Source organism: Lithobates pipiens, unplaced genomic scaffold, assembly GCF_037356315.1.
Source record: "Lithobates pipiens isolate NorthernLeopardFrog02 unplaced genomic scaffold, aLitPip1_a1.2 Scaffold_19, whole genome shotgun sequence".
NCBI lineage: Eukaryota > Metazoa > Chordata > Amphibia > Anura > Ranidae > Lithobates > Lithobates pipiens.
This window is the reverse complement of record NW_027507764.1, coordinates 432,887,200-432,903,795: the sequence shown is the minus strand read 5'-3', so window position 1 is coordinate 432,903,795 and position 16,596 is coordinate 432,887,200. Positions and strand designations below refer to the sequence as shown.

Here is a 16,596-nt window from a genome sequence, read left to right as displayed (position 1 = left end):
CCTTTCAATTTATCGTTCGTTCGGCATAAAATTGCCAAACCTGTCATTCATTTTTTCGGCTCAAAAACATCCCAACAGTTATCGATTTTGTGCCCATTAACTAGCCCATAAACGAACGAACAGTCTACATGACTGAATTTCGGACGATTTTCCATATAGTGTATGGCCAGCATAAGAACAGAGCTAATGACATTTCTCCATATCATTAAAGGGGTTGTAAAGGTTCTTGCTTTTTCACCTTAATGCATCTTATGCATTAAGGTGAAAAAACACCTGGCAGTCACCCCCCCCCCCCCCCCTTTTACTTACCTTACTTACCTGAACTCCTTCATTCAGTCGGCGGGGACACGCAGTCTCTCTCTACAGGCTCCCGGCTCTTGATTGGATAGATTGATAGCAGCGCAGCCTTCGGCTCCTGCTGCTGTCAATCAAATCCAATGACGCGAGCGCCGGGGGGGGGGGGGGGGGGGGGGGCGACAGGGCTGAGTCCTGCATTCGGCCTCTATGGATGCAGAATGCTGGACCCAGGAGAGTGCCCGCAAGGTAACCCTCCCGGGAGGGTGCTTCTCCCAGGGGGTTATCTGACGCGGGGAGGAGCCCCAAGAGATGCTGGGGGACCCCAGAAGAGGAGATTCGGGGCCACTCTGTGCAAAACGAGCTGCACAGTGTAGGCATGACATGTTTGTTATTTTAAAAAAAATAATTCAATTACCCTTACAATCACTTTAAGAAACATTGGGGCTGATTTACTAAATCGGAGAGTGCAAAATGTGGTGCAGCTCTGCATAGAAACCAATCAGCTTCCAGGTTTTATTATGAAAGCTTAAGTGAACAAACTGTTACTATGTACAGCTGCACCAGGCTTTTCACTCTCCAGTTGTAGTAAATCAAGCCCATTGTTGCATTAGTTCCCGAGCTGGGAGGGGCTGCTACAGTGTAAATTAGTTGATTTCTTAAATCAGACACTCAAAATAATTTGCAGGTTCCACCCGCTTTAGATTCATATGGAGACAAAAGGAGGCAGTGTTATCATATGTAATGTTGCCTGGGGCCACCTAAATAATGAGGCCCTTTGTACAAGCTAAGGCCCTTTTGTCATGGCTATTTTAGTGAAAGGCTACTGAGAGAATGTGGTTTTGGAGGAAGCTTGCACTGTGCTTCATATACAGGACTACTCTTTTACTGTACACGCCACCATACCAGGGAACGCAGAGAGAGCTCTACGCTTCCTGAACTTCCTACATGGAAAGCCTTCTTAAGCCTGGAACACAGCATAAGAATATCGGACGAATGATCATTGTTTTTTGTTTTTCGTTTTGGCATGCTAGTCTCATATCGATAACTGATAGGTTACTAGATTTACAGAAATTCTTACAAGACAAAACTCAGCTTCCCGCGATGATGTAATTAATTGTATTGTAATGTATTCTTTCATTTCCGAGCATGCACGGTCTTGGTCACTCAATTTTTTACGGCTGAATACTGTACTGATTAAATGAAAAGTTCATTCTGTTATTGTATGAGTAAAAATTTCCATGCTTGTCCCTTTGGATAATTTCGGATGAACTATCGTGATCGGCTCTCAAAAGTTGTGCACTAATGATCAGATTATCGTATGATCGCTCTGAAAGCCGTATTTTTTTACCAATTTTTTCATCTCATGTACTAGGCCAGTGATGGCGAACCTTGGCACCCCAGATGTTTTGGAACTACATTTCCCATGATGCTCCACTACACCGCAGAGTGCATCAGCATTATGGGAAATGTAGTTCCAAAACATCTGGAGTGCCAAGGTTCGCCATCACTGTACTAGGCATAAGGCCGCGTACACACGGGCGGACTGTTCGCCCAACCTTGTCCGCTGAACAGTGTTTGGGCGGACAGTCCGCTCGTGTGTGGGCTTTCAGCGGACAGTTTCAGCGGACAGTTGGACGGACAAAGTCTTTCGGAAATTCCGAAAAACTGTCCGCTGAAACTGTGTTTGAGCGAACAGTCCGCCCGTGTGTGGGCTTGTCCGCTGTACTTTCGAAATGAGCGGACTGTTCCCGCTCGGAAAGTCCGCCCATTTCGAGCGCGTGTACAGGTAGGCGGGGCCCGCGAAGGAGACGTCGCGGGCTCCGCCGCCTGGAATGGGCTTAAAGGGGAACCCCAACGCCGAAAAAAATCGGCGTGGGGGTTCCCCCCAAGTCCACACCAGACCCTTGTCCGAGCACGCTACCCGGCCGGCCAGGAAAGGGGGGCGAGCGAGCGCGCCCCCCCCTCCTGAGCCGTACCAGGCCGCGTGCCCTCAACATGGGGGGTGCCTTGGGGAAGGGGGGGCCGCGCGGCCCCCCCACCCCAAAGCACCTTGTCCCCATGTTGATGAGGACAAGGGCCTCTTCCCGACAACCCTGGCCGTTGGTTGTCGGGGTCTGCGGGCGGGGGGCTTATCGGAATCCGGGAGCCCCCTTTAAGAAGGGGGCCCCCGGATACCGGCCCCCCACCCTATGTGAATGAGTATGGGGTACAATGTACCCCTACCCATTCACCTGTGAAATAAAGTACAAATAAAAACACAACACAGGGGGAAAAAATATTTTATTGCACAGCCGGGGGTCTTCCGTCTTCGGGGGTCTTCTCGCCGGACTCCTCCGCTATGTGTGTGTAGCTCTTTTGCCAGCGGAGGAGTCCGGCTTTCTTCCTCCCCGCCGCCGGCCTCTTCTCCCGACTTCGGGGGTCTTGTCCCCCTCTTCGGTTCTTCTGCCGGGCCACCGCGCCTGGTCCGGTGGCCCGGTCTTCTGTCGCCGTCTTCCGTTCTTCTGTCGCCGCCTTCGGTTCTTCTGCCGGGCCACCGCGCCTTCTTGTAGCTCTTTTACAGGCGGTGGCCCGGTCTTCTGTCGCCGTCGCCGCCTTCCGTTCTTGTTCTTCTTCTTGTTCTTCTCCAGGCGATGTTGACTCGACGAGCTCTCCGGCCGGAATGCCGGGGACGCGCTGTGCGGTCACTTATATAGTGACAATGGGGCGGGGTCACATGGTATATGTCACATGGGTTGGTCACATGGGTTGATGTCACATGGGGACTATGACATCGTAAGGGGGCGGGGTCACCATGTGACATCAACCCATGTGACATATACCATGTGACCCCGCCCCATTGTCACTATATAAGTCACAGCGCAGGGCGGCTCTGGCATTCCGGCCGGAGGGAGCGACGTGTCAACATCGCCTGGAGAAGAACAAGAAGAACAAGAAGAAGAACACGAACGGAAGGCGGCGACGGCGACAGAAGACCGGGCCACCGCCTGTAAAAGAGCTACAAGAAGGCGCGGTGGCCCGGCAGAAGAACCGAAGGCGGCGACAGAAGAACGGAAGACGGCGACAGAAGACCGGGCCACCGGACCAGGCGCGGTGGCCCGGCAGAAGAACCGAAGAGGGGGACAAGACCCCCGAAGTCGGGAGAAGAGGCCGGCGGCGGGGAGGAAGAAAGCCGGACTCCTCCGCTGGCAAAAGAGCTACACACACATAGCGGAGGAGTCCGGCGAGAAGACCCCCGAAGACGGAAGACCCCCGGCTGTGCAATAAAATATTTTTTCCCCCTGTGTTGTGTTTTTATTTGTACTTTATTTCACAGGTGAATGGGTAGGGGTACATTGTACCCCATACTCATTCACATAGGGTGGGGGGCCGGTATCCGGGGGCCCCCTTCTTAAAGGGGGCTCCCGGATTCCGATAAGCCCCCCGCCCGCAGACCCCGACAACCAACGGCCAGGGTTGTCGGGAAGAGGCCCTTGTCCTCATCAACATGGGGACAAGGTGCTTTGGGGTGGGGGGGCCGCGCGGCCCCCCCCTTCCCCAAGGCACCCCCCCATGTTGAGGGCACGCGGCCTGGTACGGCTCAGGAGGGGGGGGCGCGCTCGCTCGCCCCCCTTTCCTGGCCGGCCGGGTAGCGTGCTCGGACAAGGGTCTGGTGTGGACTTGGGGGGAACCCCCACGCCGATTTTTTTCGGCGTTGGGGTTCCCCTTTAAGCCCATTCCAGGCGGCGGAGCCCGCGACGTCTCCTTCGCGGGCCCCGCCTACCTGTACACGCGCTCGAAATGGGCGGATTTGCCTCCGCCTTACGTGGGCGAGTCCGTTCATTTCAAAAGTTGAGCGAACTGTTTGCCCAACCTTGTTCGTCAAACAGTCCGCTCGTGTGTGGGCAAGTCCGCTCATGCAAATTTTGAGCGGACTGTTTGACAAACTGTTTGCCGAACAAGGTTGGGCGAACAGTCCGCGCGTGTGTACGCGGCCTTAGCCTACGTTCACACTTGTGTGTTGCAGGAACATGCACAAAACTGCGAGCCTTCCCATAATGCACCAAAATGTGCAGGCCTTCTGCAGGTGCATGAATGAGTCTTAATTGCACCCCCCCCCACACATCTTGCTAATGTACAAAATGCTTCTTTTCAGGGTTTCTCGCACATTGTTCAGCACATTGGAAGGCACTTCTTTTCCGTGTTTCTCGCAGGTTGGGCAGCCCATGGAAATTAATATCGGACTGTACAGGACAAAAAGTAGGATACAAAAAAAAAAAAAAAAGGTGTCACTGTAAAATCAATAGAAATGACAAAATTTAAGGCTAGCGTTGCCAACTCTAGCCCTAAGCACCAGGGCAAGGGTGCCTAATGGTAAAAACAGCCCTCCCCACTACCCCAATTGTATTATCATCAAGGCTACAAAACTGTAAGGTGCAACTGAATTCAAAACATGTTTTTTTTTTTCATTTTGAAAAGAGTAAGGCTGCATTTACACATGATTGCGATCTGCGATTCTGCCCCAATTTCAAGCGGCTGCAATGCCCCAAATGTGCCATGATTTTTTCACGATTGTCAAGCAGTAAATCGCAACTTGCGGCACTGTCACCCAAAACAAGCTCATGCCCCTTTTTGAGCAACAAGCGTTGCGATTGTAGTGCAATAATCACAGCATTCACAGGCATGCACAGGGGGTGTGCCCAGGCACACCCTAATCACTCTATGTGGTGCCGATTCTCCCTACTGTCCTTCTTTCTGTGTTGTGCCCCCCCACTGCAGTGCTGCTGGCTTCCATCCTCTCCAGCATCCAGGGGGTGTTTCAGGATGGAGAGTGGGGTAAAGAGCTAATCAATATGTCATTCACCAGCCCCTTCCTTTCCAAATGAACACACTCACTCACTGTGTTCAGTCATAAGCTAATCATAGTAAACTGTGTTTACTATGCTTCAGTTTGTGATTGAACAGGAAGCCACTCAGCACAGAGCACTTCCCATTCATTCACTGCCCAGTACAACTGAGGATGTAGAGAAAGGTGTGTGTCTGAGCTTTGGGGTGCACACCTATGGTTCCATTAGAAGAAATAGCATCATAAACGCGTCAAGCGTTTTGCAGCAATTTGAAATCGGGGCAAAATCTCACCGATTCATGTGTGAATGCAGCCTAAAGCTGGCTATATGCTTGTAGAATATTGTTCAAAGCTTTTTAGATTTAAAGTGGAATTTTACCCATAACAACTTGATAAAAGATAATGATCTTTATCAAGGAACATACATTCCACATTAATAATTATGCTACCAAAATGAGTGTGTGCTGTAAATTGCCTCCAGAATTGTTTCTGTTCCTTCTTGCTGGAAGATACCATTTTGCTGAAATCCAGAGCCCCTGAATAGCAGTAAATCATTAAGCATAACTAAACTCATCCATTTAACCACCTTCAGACCGGACCATTTTGCTGGTAAATGACCAGAGGTCTTTTTACAATTTGGCACTGCGCTGCTTTAACTGGTAATTGCGCGGTCATGCAATGTTGTACCCAAACAAAATTTGCGTCCTTTTCTTCCCACAAATAGAGCTTTCTTTTGATGGTATTTGATTGCCTCTGCGATTTTTATTTTTTGCGATATAAACGTAAAAAGACCGCAAATTTTGAAAAAAAAAGATATTTTCTACTTTTTGTTATTAGAAAAATCCAATAAACTCAATTTTAGTCATACATTTAGGCCAAAATGTATTCAGCCGCATGTCTTTGGTAAAAAAAAAAAGTCAATAATTGTATATTTATTGGTTTGCGCAAAAGTTGTCACATCTACAAACTAAGGTACGTTTTCTGGAATTTACGCAGCTTTTAGTTTACGACTGCCGATCTCATTTCTTGAGGTGCTAAAATGGCAGGGCAGTACAAACCCCCCCCCAAATGACCCCATTTTGGAAAGTAGACCCCCTAAGGAAATTGATAAGTGGCATGTTGAGCCCATTGAATATTTTATTTTTTTGCCTCAAGCGATTGAATAATGACAAAAAAAAATTTTTTTTTTTTTTTTTTTTTACACAAAGTTGTCACTAAATGATATATTGCTCACACATGCTATGGGCATATGTGAAATGACACCCCAAAATAAATTCTGCTGCTTCTCCTGAGTACGGGGATACCACATATGTGGGACTTTTTGGGAGCCTAGCCGCGTACGGGGCCCCGAAAACCAAGCACCGCCTTCAGGCTTTCTAAGGGCGTAAATTTTTGATTTCACTTCTCACTACCTATTACAGTTTTGAAGGCCATAAAATGCCAAGATGGCACAAAACCCACACAAAATGACCCCATTTTAGAAAGTATACACCCCAAGCTATTTGCTGAGAGGCATGTTGAGTCCATGGAATATTTTATATTTTGCCACAAGTTGCGGGAAAATTACAAACTTTTTTTTTTTTTTTCACAAAGTTGTCACTAAATGATATATTGCTCACGCATGCCATGGGCATATGTGAAATGACACCCCAAAATAAATTCTGCTGCTTCTCCTGAGTACGGGGATACCACATGTGGGACTTTTTGGGAGCCTAGCCGCGTACGGGGCCCCGAAAGCCAAGCACCGCCTTCAGGCTTTCTAAGGGCGTTACAGTTTTGAAGGCCATAAAATGCCAAGATGGCACAAACCCCCCCCCCAAATGACCCCATTTTGGAAAGTAGACACCCCTAAATTTAGGGGTACACTAGTGAGACTAGGTAATAAATGGCGGGTGCCCTGAAACTATAAAAAAATAACTAACCAACCAGCGTCACCTGTAACAGTTATATGGTGATCACTGGTGAAAGGGTTAACTAGGGGGCAATCAGGGGGCTTTATGCGGTAGTATATGGGGGTCCCTGGCGCTATAAAAAGCTGCGGCGAACCTAAATACCTACCTGCCTAACTAGCGTCACCTGTGACACTAATACAGCGATCAGAAAAACTATCGCTTATTAGGCTGGGTTCACACTGGAGCGATGCGGGAACGCCCTGAATCCGCGGCGGGTTCCCGCATCGCATGCCTCCCGGCGGCAGTTCACACTGCCCTATGCGAACTGCTGGGAGTGTCAGTGAAATGTTAATGACACCCCCAGATCAGTTCGCATATCGCAGTGCGATCTGCAAACTCGGATCGCATGGTGTGAACACCCATGCGATCCGATTCTGCTGCGGGCCAAAAAAAGGGTCCCGTGCGAATTTGCGGCGGGTGCGACACGAATTCAGCCATACTATCTGTATGGCTGAACTCGAATCGCACAGAGATCGGATGTGATTTGCACTGCAGTGCGGTGCGAATCACATTCGTTCTCATAAACCGCTGCAATGTGAACCCAGCCTTAGTGACACTGGCGACGGGGGGTGATCACGGGGTTAAACCTTTATTGGGGGGGTTAGGGGGGCACATTAGAACTAAAGGGGGCTAACCCTAACTGCCCTAACAGTTATTACAGTCACAAATGACACCAATGCAAAAAAAAAAAGCAATTGGTGTGACTGGGGGGGCAGGGGTAATTGGGGGGTGATCGGGGGGTAAAGGGGGGGTGTGAGTGTGCCTGGCATGTTCTACTGTATGTGTGGTGTGTTGGTGCAACTCACCGATGCTCTCTCCTCGGTGCCGGAACGAAAAATACCGACACGGAGGAGAGAATACATCACTTCCTCTCCTGTGTTTACATTACAGGAGAGGAAATGATGTCACGGGACATTTTCATTCGTCGTGAGCGATCGTGAGGGGGTGGCTCCCGAACGAATACCGACCGCCGCAGGCACCGGGCGGGGGCCCGATCGGGCCCCCGACCGGCGGGCAGGCAAGGACGTACATGTAAGCCCTTATACCTGCCCGTGCCATTCTGTCGACGTACATCGTCGTGCGGCGGTCGGCAAGTGGTTAACAGTTTCAAAAAACAGTTAGCAAACCCGGCATTCCAGGAATGTAACTGTCACATTTGCTTGTGTCCTTAACCAAACTGTCAAACCATCTGGTGGTTGGCTGGTGTCATAACTGATCACATGTGCAGTACCTTGGCAGTTGCAGATCAAACAGAAGCAGCTTCCTTGGCCGTAAAGGATAGGTGGGTTTAATTCCACATTAAGACTGTGAGCAGATCGGCTTCTACAAACTTGGCAGTGCCCACAGATGGGAAGCAACTGAGCATGTGCAGACAGGGTGTATTTTCTGGATTTTAAACAGTATAGACACTTAAAAAAATAAGTTTTACATAGCTATACCTGCAAAAGGGGCCAGCCTGAAGTGATCTAGCAGGACTTCAGATTCTGAAAGTTGCATTTTCTTAAAGTTTCACTTTAAGAACATGTCTTAGATTTTCTAATCATTAGTGGGGTTAAATCAACGTTTTCTTTCATGAGCAGTGTCATGAAAATTCAAAGAAGCAAAATGGAACATTTTCAATAGCGTATGTAGTTTTTGTTTGGGAAAGTCCATTGATATCAAAGTCAAACGTTCAAAGCAAGAGATTTTGAAGTACTTTCGGCATTCATCAAGTCATCAAATGTACTGAAAACGTACAAATTTTCATAAGAATGTTTAGAAGTGTTCGTTCGAAAATCAACTGGTGTATGACTTCCCGCTTAGATTTCTTTTATTTATTTTTTTTAACATCTGTGTCCCACTGGGGAGATTTTCTCACTTTCTGTCCCATAGCCAAAAGAAAAAGTGATATAATGTGACATCACAAGGGGCATGTTCTCCGGGTGATATCACCGGATGGCTACGCCCCATGGCTATATAAGAACTGGCAGACAGTGGACCTGACAACGGAGGGAGCCAGCATCAGAGGACCGTTTTTTATTGTAAGCAGTGGCAGAGGATGAAGACAGAGGAGGGAGAAGAAACCACTGGCGGGAAAAGACAGTGAAGGAATAAGAAACCGCTGGAGGGAGAAGACAGAGGACAGAGAAGAAAGCACTGGAGGGAGAAGACAGAGGACAGAGAAGAAAGCACTGGAGGGAGAAGACAGTGAAGGAAGAAGAAACCGCCAGAGGGAGAAGACAGCGGACAGAGAAGAAACTGCCAGAGGGAGAAGACAGCGGACAGAGAAGAAACTGCCAGAGGGAGAAGACAGCGAAGGAAGAAGAAACCACCGGAGGGAGAAGACAGGAGGAAGAAGACAGCAGTAGCATCACATACACAACACTTGCGTTATTGGTGCGACTCCATTAAAGTCTATTACACGCAAAACACAGGAAAACAATCCCTAACCCTTTACAAAAACACACCGGCTGCTGCAACTCATAGATGTGAACGTGTACAATAGGAAACTATGTTAAATGGACTGTAGTGTATTTCTGCAAACTGCAAAACACACTAAAAAATGCATAGGTGTGAAGCTAGGGTAACAGGGGCACAGATAGCAATAAAATCAGATAGGTGTTCTAATCCTCCACTCTAAAAATATCAATTAAAATATACATATGCAAGAATGATGTAATAGGCGCACATGCCAGTTTATGCCACTGTGTGAAGGCTTCAGCGTATGAATGAGTACAGTTGCATACGGCCATCCAGTCCTGGGACAGATCCATCAAGCGCCCAGGGCACGGATGCAGAACTGCACCCCCTATGTTCATTCTCTGCCCCCTTGCTCTGCCATGCCTGGGGCAGCTGCTCCTCCTGCCCACCCCTTGTCCTGGCCCTGCAGCCATCCATTTCGGTGGCTGAATGTGTGCTTCACCTGTGGCTGCCAGGCAAGTAAAATGTTGGAATTTTGCACCACAACATATTGTAAGCCTCAAGCTGTCCGTGTACACAATGCCTGAGGGTCTACACACAATACAATTCATTTAAAGAAGACATTTAAGTAGCTTGTCTGCATAGGTACATTCCTGACCTGTCCCAATATACAGCAGCAGCATCATTTTCAGAACCAAATGATTTGCCCTAGAACAGGATTGTCAAACTCAGATGAAACAAAGGCCTAAACATGGGAATTAAAGCAGTTTGTAAACCCCGTTTTGTTATTTTTACCTACCGGTCAGCGTATAATATGGCTTACCTGTAGGTAAAAGGGAATACCTCCTACATGTGCACCATTTAGGAGATGTTCACCCTGCATGCAGCCGCTGACATCAGTGGCGCATGCGCTCTGAAAGTCTGGCATACCGTGTCGGATCTTCAGAGCTTATAGCCAGAACTGAAGGCCGAGGAACATGTCAGCCCTCCCAGCAGTGACCGGATGCTGCTGGAGGGGCTTCATTCTAAGGTAAGTATTTCATAATGTGCTAGTATACGATGCATACTAGCACATTATGTCATTGTCTTGCAGGGTTTTTTTTTTTTTTTTTACTAGCGGTTTACTGCTGCATTGAAGCCAAAAGTAAGCATTTATTATTGCAGCTTACCAATTCTAAGATGGGAAGGCTGCATTAGTTTTCGTTTTAGGCTTCCCTTCCTTTATTTTTACCTGGTGATCCAGACAGAAAATCTGTTGTTTTTCAACAGGACAGGTTGTCCTGCAGATGTACTGTAGCAGTTAGAGGATAATATGAACCAATTACTACTGACAGGTGCTTACAATGATCAGCTTTCATTTATGTAAAACCTTTATCACAAAAAGGAAAGAAAAAAAACTATTGTTGTAATTGCATACACAGTGTTAGCTGGAGTTTGGCTTCAGTCTGTTAGTGCATCTAAAGCTGCTAATCCTTCTAGCGCTCCCCCTCCCCCCACATCAACAATGCTCTGTCTAATGGTGACCCTGTGCTCCTTCATCCAAAGTGTAGGCACTCTAATACAGGAGGTGTGCGTTAAGCCTTGTACGCATGGGCCAAAAAGCGGCCCAAATTGGACAGTTCAGCAGGAACGGTCTGACATTCGCCAATGTGTACAGCTATCTGTTCTATAGAAGCCGGTCTCACAGCCAGCTTCTGTCGAATCAGCATGCTGGAAAACCAGTATCCGACTGGCATCCGATAAGCGCTGGCAACCAGCAGGGGCAATCGCAGCACTAACATTACATGTACTTGCACAGCAATCTCTGAGTTTTTTTTAGTTCAGCCAACTGGGTTAAATAAAATCAAAAATCTGTCTACCAGGCATTACTGGCCAAATCACTAAGTGAAAACAGAGGAAAAGAATCCTAAAAAAATAAAACTAATACAGCCACCACATCTTATCAAATTTAGTTCTGATGGATGGTAGACAACCTAGCTGATTTACAGTCTACTTCATCATTTGATTTTTCCCTAAACCCAAGGAAGCTGTGACTTCTCCCTTCTGCCAGTAGGTGTCACTGGTACCTCTGGTATTAGTAGGAGAAACTACAGTAAAACATACAGCGGAACCTTGGATTACGAGCATAATTAGTTCCAGAAGAATGCTTGTCCAAAGCATTCATATATCAAAGTGAGTTTCCCCATAGAAGTCAATGGAAACTCAGATAATTTGTTCCACAGTGACTTCTATGGTATGCAGTACCGCATGTGGCTAGAGGTTGGGGGGGGGGGGATGAGGTTTGAATCCTGCTCGTTTTGTGAGACAATGCTCACAAACCGAGTCAGGATTAAAAAAAAAAAATTATAGCTCAAATTGCGAAACGCTCGATGTGATTTCAGTCATAAAGATCATATGGTTGAGTATGCATCAAACTCGCACAGGACCCTTCTTTGTGTCCGCGGCAGAATCCACCCATGTGATCTGATTCCTGTCTGAGTTTGCAGATCGCACTGTGATATGCGAACTGATTTGCGGGTGTCATTAACTTTTAATTGACACCCCCAGCAGTTTGCATAGGGCAATGTGAACCGCTGCCGGGAAACATGCGATGTGAGAACCCGCAGTGGATTTGCAGGGTTCCGGCATCGCAGCAGTGTGAACCGGCCCTTACTCAGTCATGCAGCGCTGTACCCATATGAAATGTTTGTCCTTTTTTTCCCACAAATAGAGCTTTATTTTGGTGGTATTTGATCACCTCTGGGTTTTTTATTTTTTGCGATATGAATGAAAAAAAGACCGAAAATTTTGTAACAAAAATGCATTTTTCTTCGTTTCTGTTATATAATTTTGCAAATTAGTCATTTTTCTTATAAATTTTGGCCAAAATGTATCCGTGTATATTATTTGGTCTTTGTGAAAGTTCTAGTCTACAATCTATGGTGCAAAAATCATTGAAAATTGACCTATTGATGCACTGACTAATTTCTTGAGGCCTTACCAAGCCAGAAAAGTACAAATACCCCCCAAATGAACCCTTTTTGGAAAGTAGACATTCCAAAGTATTAAAGAGGGATTCCACCTAAAAAAAATATATTAAAAGCCAGCAGCTATAAATACTACAGCTGCTGACTTTTAATAAATGGACACTCACCTGTCCCGGGTTCCAGCGATGCCGGCAGCCGAGGCCGATCGATCGCTTGGCTCTCGGCTGCTGCCGTCACCATTCTAGGTGAGGGAATAAGGAAGTGAAGCGAATCGGCTTCACTTCCCGGTTCCCTACTGCGCATGCGCGAGCCGCGCCGCGCAATAGGAAATCTCTGCGCTGTCACTGGGACCCGTGTGTGTCCCAGCAGACAGCGCGGCAGGACAGGAAATGACAGACTCCCACGGGAGTCTATGCCCAAAAGTGGGTGTAAATACCTGTCTTTGACAGGTATCTCCACCTCCCTCCCCCCTGTAAGGTGCCAATTGTGACACCGGAGGGGGGGAGGGTTCCTATCAGCAGAAGTTCCACTTTAGGGTGGAACCCCGCTTTAAGTAAGAGGCATGGTGAGTTTTTTGAAGTTGTAATTTTTCCCCCAGAAATCATTGCAAAAATTAAGATTTGTTTTTCTTTTCACAAAATTGTCATATTAACAGGTTATTTCCTACACACAGCATATACATACGACAAATTATACCCCAAAACACATTCTACTACTCCTCCCGAGTATGGCGATACCACATGTGAGACTTTTACACAGCCTGGCCACATACAGAGGTCCCACATGCTAGTAGCACCCCCAGGCGTTCGAGGAGCATAAATTACACATACATTTCTTGACTACCTCTTGCACTTTTGAAGGCCCTGAACACCAGGACAATGGACAACTTTTACACAGTTTTACACACAAGTTTTCCATTTATACAATATTTCTAACACATAGCATGTACATAGCAAAAATGACACCCCAAAATACATTCTGCTACTCCTCTTGAATATAACGATACCACATGTGAGACTTTTTCACAGCCTGGTCACATAAAGAGGCCCAACATGCAGGGAGCACCCTCAGGTGTTCTAGGGGCAAAAAATGTCAAATCTAACTTAACTACCTATTACACTTTTGTGAGACTGTAGTGGCACTGATGGGCACTGTAGTGGCATGGATGAGAACTGATGTGGCATGGATAAGGCATAAATGAGCCATGGATGGAGATGGGCAAAAAGACCGCCCAGGAGGGTACAGCATGAAAGCCCAAAACCGAGCAACAGGGAAGGCCTACACTAGTTAAGGCAAAAAAAAAAAAAATCACAAAGTAAGTGCCTATGCTCCAGGATCGACACAGGGTGATGGTAAACATCAGCTAATCCCAGTATAGTAGATTCCATAAATTAAACTAAAGCTCTTCATGGATAGCCTGAAATGTTAAAACACAAAGTATATCACCAGTAGTCCTCACACCACCTGATAGGAAGGCTATGTCTAAAAGACTCTGCAGAAACGTGGGCGCCCCCATTTTCTATCCCTGGACATACGCAATGCCTCTATACGTGCAAACCACAATGCCTCTTTGCGATCAGTGGCATAAAAACAATGTTGTGCTCCTCTGCTTTGGACTGGATAAGGTCCTGGAAGTTTGTGGGCACTGTGGTGACCCCGATGCCTCTTTGTACGATGTTCTCTGCTTCTCATCGCTCCTGCGTGGTCTCATCTGGAAAGCCTTTCCTCCTCTTAGTCTGAGTCAGGTATGCAATGCTTTATCGGAAGCCAGGCTGCATGTATGGGCCTGGAATAGGGGACAAAGGCTTACATCCAGCAAAAAATATAACAAGGACAGAGGATGGAAAACAGTTTTTGCAGTAATTTAAAAGAAAACGTAATGAAAAATAAATGACCTCCCTTTGCTGACCACCTCTTGAAAATACTAGGCTTCTGGCTATCATCTAAATTTATTGAGTGTTGAGAAATCACCTCCCTACTTTCAGGTCTCCCACTGGTCCCTAAGACACTACAGGACATGTTGGAGGAGAATTACTAAAACTGGTGCACTCTGGTGCAGCTGTGCATAGTAACCAATTAGCTCCTAACGTCAGATGGTTCAATTAAGCTTTGATAATAAAACGTAGCAGCTGATTGGTTTCTATGCAGAGCTCCACCAGATTGTGTCTGATGGTGTCAGATTCTGATTATTATTAAGCGGGCAGTTTCTCTTTACTACAGCAGAGATTACTGGTGCAGGAAGAGGAGAACATTAAATGTCTTCTTTACAGGGAACATTTTGTTTCATACATTTATGTAGCAAGGTCCGAGACCTCCAAAGATCTAGTGGTGAACTCCAGAGTTAGGGACGGCTGACATCCTTCTGTGTAGAGTGGGTTGAAAGGCATGGTGGGTGTAATGCAAGATGAAATGGTGGGTGCAAGACACTTTTAAAAATGCAAAGAGATTTATTGTCTCTTGAACAGAACTGGGGGAGAGAGGATTAGGGTCAGGACACCCTTAAGCAGAGGCAATGATAATTAGCAGACTACGACACTTCTATAGAAAAACAGCTATACAGTTGCAGGCCTCCAGCCGGACACCACTTCTGTATAGGTAGGACCACTGTCTCCTAAGGCAACAGTCTTGTAGTAGTTACTAACGGTAGTATAGTCAACTATTGACAACACAAACAGTTCTCTGTTTACTCCGCAACTCACTCACTGTGGATCTTCACTCAATGAACTCCCATTCTTTCATTAGACTTCAGATCCAATAGCCAATGTATCCCCTGAGTTCTTTCACTGTTAGCACTCAGTATCAGTCTCGAGCATCACCCCCGCTTCCCTGCTGGGTTCCTGGCTTGGTACTCACAGATACTCTTTAAGCATCACCCCTGCTGGCCCAGTAGGTCCCTGGCTTGGCACCCACTGAAGCTTTCCAACATCTTCATTGTCCCTGGCTGATGAGAAGATTGCTCAGATACTGACTTTAGATTATTCAGTGGTCTCCGGTAACAAGGTGAATGGTCCCTTAGTGATGACAGCTTCCCCTTCTACCTCCAACCACAGCTGGTTCCCCATCTGGCTGAAGCGCTACTTCTGATTGGACTGCAGGCCACCAGTCCCAACCCTACGCTGCTCTCCTGGTTCTGGATAGGCCTCAGACAGTCTAGCAGCCATATGCCCCCGAGATAGGCCTCAGGCTTTTCTGGCCTAGCAGCCCTGGGCAGTACAACACACGTCCACCCAGATTTTACAAGTTCTGAATCAAAGTGCTGACTGCCATAATCTCTGGCTAGAGATTTGTTCAGCCTTGAGGCACCCAGCTGCGAGTGGCTGCTCTCTGGGTGGTACTAGAGACTTTGTTATGTCTGCAGTTCAAGATGCCTGAGTTCTTCACCCTTGCGCTCTGTTCCTATACGAGACTGTGTTGTTGGATGTTACCCCTGCAAAATAAAACCTTTTAAAAGGACTTTATTGGTGTCAGCATCCAAAGTTGTTGGGTATCAACCCTGGGAACCCCTAGACGTGGAAGAACAAGCCAAGCGGAGGTAACAGGTAAGCTCAAAAAGTTAAGGCCGCCCTGCAAAGGGTTATGGCCGCTACAGCAGAAATGATCACACATAAAATAGTAGCATAAACAAAGGCAAAGCAATACAATTTTTCACATGTTAAAAGATTGCATTACATATGAAATACATGAGTATACATAACATCTAATACACCCGATGCGTTTCTCGAGATGTGACTCGCTCTTCAGTGGTGGATGCATGTAGGATATATCTGAAAATGAATGACCAAAAAGGTAATGTAACAGATGAATAAATAATGGACAAATGGTAAGGGGGGCCTTTACAGAGAAAGAAAAGACCCCATGGTCACCAATTGGCAAGGCCTAGGTGCCTGTGGCCATGTTCACAGAGGATGGCAGCAATATATACTTGGGAAGGGAGCTGAGGGAATGGAGCCAACCAAAAAACCCGACCAAGGAATAATGGGAAGGCGGACATGGCATGGGTAGAAATGAGTGGCCTTGGAGGTCCGTTCAGGTGTCACCTATAATATATGTATATTTTTTGGTTGGCTCCATTCCCTCAGCTCCCTTCCGAAGCATATAATCATTTCTGAAATAAATGTTTTTATTGTATTTATATTTGTCAATTGCATCGGCCAATTTT

At 46.9% G+C, this 16,596-nt stretch overlaps 1 long non-coding RNA gene across 1 annotated transcript in view; it reads right to left on the bottom strand.

The window, feature by feature from the left end:
• Positions 1–13,334: 13,334 nt before the first annotated feature.
• Positions 13,335–16,596, bottom strand: part of LOC143997155 (uncharacterized) — a 47,605-nt gene continuing 44,343 nt past the window's right edge. The window contains exon 2 of the long non-coding RNA XR_013277652.1: positions 13,335–14,223. This is a non-coding gene — a long non-coding RNA (uncharacterized LOC143997155). The remainder of the gene's footprint in view (positions 14,224–16,596) is intronic.